The 2432-nt window shown below is 39.9% G+C and overlaps 1 protein-coding gene and 1 long non-coding RNA gene across 4 annotated transcripts in view; one reads left to right on the top strand and one right to left on the bottom strand.

Moving 5' to 3' along the window:
- LOC116555519 overlaps nucleotides 1-256 on the top strand; it is a 477-nt gene extending 221 nt beyond the window's left edge. The window contains exon 2 of the long non-coding RNA XR_004270567.1: nucleotides 212-256. This is a non-coding gene — a long non-coding RNA (uncharacterized LOC116555519). The remainder of the gene's footprint in view (nucleotides 1-211) is intronic.
- Nucleotides 1-2432, bottom strand: part of ITPR2 (inositol 1,4,5-trisphosphate receptor type 2) — a 492164-nt gene that overhangs the window by 439352 nt on the left and 50380 nt on the right. The gene's annotated exons all lie outside the window — the stretch shown is intronic.

The raw sequence follows: 2432 nt of genomic DNA, 5'->3' as shown, positions 1-2432 counted from the left end.
CCTGGGTTCAGGCAATTCTCCTGCCTCAGCCTCCTGAGTGGCTGGGATTACAGGCACGCGCCACTATGCTCAGCTGATTTTTTGTATTTTTAGTAGAGACGGGGTTTCACCATGTTGACCAGGATGGTCTCGATCTCTTGACCTCGTGATCCACCTGCCTCGGCCTCCCAAAGTGCTGGGATTACAGGCGTGAGCCACTGCGCCCGGCCAGGTCTTTCTATTCTTGAATAGTCTTGGCTGTTAAAATACTCACAGATAAAAAGATATTTATTCAGTACTCACTAAGAATTTAGACACACAACTCACTCCATATACATCATAGGAAGGGAGATTTTTACACATGAGGCTTGCAGCTCGTGAAAATTAACCCAAGGATACAGGATGAGGAAGTGAGGGAGCTGGAGAGCTGTTCTTAGCCCACTACACCACATGCACCACTATTGTTCCTTTTCTGCCCATCACTTCCTATTCTGAAGGGAGAGAACTGAATCTCACAATTAAAGCCACAAATCACCCAAAATTCACATGCTGTTCATAACTCAGAGACACAATTAATTGTGTGACTGTTGACTTAAACAGTGGTTCATGAGACTTCCAAAACAGTCCTACTTTATCACTCAGAACCACACAACTTCCCTCTTCCCAATACAGAGACTAAAGTATTTTAATGCATAAGCATTTTTACAATCCTGACTAGCTTTGACAGGAGAAGCAAAGAGGAAAAGCAATGTGTTCTCCTTTCATTCTGTGGCCCTTCTCTGAAACCTCATGGAGGAGAGTAAACTTATTATCCAATTTCCACTGTCACTTAAGAGTTTAATAATATGGCATTAATAGTAATGATTATAAACAGATGACTTACCACAAACACACAGGATAAACATAGCAACAACATTCAACTGGAGAGTTTTAATAATTTTTTTTTAAGTATAAAGCATGGAACTACTGACTTGGAAATCCACTCACCATCACCCCTAGTCATCCACTAGCAAAATGTTTGCTTCTTGTTCCTGTGACATTATGTTATGCAGACCTAGAGGCCTTAGTTTCAGAGGAAGGAACACTGCCACCAGGAGACACAACAATTCCATTAAATTGTAAATTAAGATTGCCATCTGGATACTTTGGGGTTCTCTGACCTGTAAATCAATAGGCTAAGAAGGGAGCTTCAGTGTTGTCTGGGCAACTGACCTAGACTATCAAGATGAAATCAGTCTACTACTCCACAATGGAAGTAAGGAAGAGTATGCATGAAATACAGGAGATCCTTCAGGCATCTCTTAATATTACCATGCCCTGTGATTAAGGTCAACGGGAAACTACATCAGCTCAATCCAGGGAGGACTACAAAACCCTTCAGGAATGAAGGTTTGGGTCACTCCACCAGGAAAAAAACCATGACCTGCTGAGGTGCTTGCTGAAGGCAAAGGGAATACAGAATGAGTAGGAAAAGAAAGTAGTCATCAGTATAGTACCAACTACAACCACATAATCAGTTGTAAAAATGAGGAATGTAATTGTCATGATTATTTCCTCCTTCTTTTGCTAAAACCATGTTTTTAGCATGTACAGGTATGTATACACTTGTACTAAGAAAACATCTTCAAATTTCCCTTTTCCTTTCTTATGTGACACAGATTTATTCACTTCATATCAGCATTTAAGTATTGTTGACTTTATGTAATAGCATTTGGGTTGAGGATTGGTGCATTTCCGGTTGTATGAAGGACAGTTGTATTATGTTAGGTATAATTATGATCTTATTATTGTCTTTATTTGAAGATTATGTATGATCTCAGGAGATGTATATGGGTTCAAGTTGACAAGGGATGGACTTGCGATGGTTAATACTGAGTGTCAACTTGACTGAATGGAAGGATGCAAAGTATTGATCCTGGGTCTGTCTGTGAGGGTATTGCCAAAGGAGATTAATATCTGAGTCAGTGGACTGGGAAAAGCAGACCCACCCTTAATCTGAGTGGGAACCATCTAATCAGTTGTCAGCATGGCCAGAATACAAAGCAGGCAGAAAAATGTGAAAAGGCTAGACTGGCTTAGCCTCCTAGCCTGTATCTTTCTCCTGTGCTGGATGCTTCCTGCCCTCAGACATCAAACTCTAAGTTCCTCAGCTTTGGGACTCAAACTGGCTTCCTTGTTCCTCAGCTTGAGGATGGCCTATTGTGGGACCCTGTGATCATGTGAGTTAATATTACTTAATAAACTCCTGCATGCATATATATATACACATACACACACACACCCACGTGTGTGTGTGTGTGTGTATCCTGTTGGTTCTTAATAAACTCATATATATATAAACTCTTTATATATATAGATATATAGATATATGTGTGTGTAGATAGATAGATAGGTAGATAGATAGATTAGATAGATAGATAGATAGATAGATAGATAGATAGATAGATAGATAG

The sequence above is a fragment of the Sapajus apella genome, unplaced genomic scaffold, assembly GCF_009761245.1.
Source record: "Sapajus apella isolate SASKATOON/1434 unplaced genomic scaffold, GSC_monkey_1.0 scaffold2, whole genome shotgun sequence".
NCBI classification, from domain to species: Eukaryota; Metazoa; Chordata; class Mammalia; order Primates; family Cebidae; genus Sapajus; species Sapajus apella.
The sequence above is the reverse complement of the archived record's forward strand: the minus strand, read 5'-3'. Positions and strand labels throughout refer to the sequence as shown.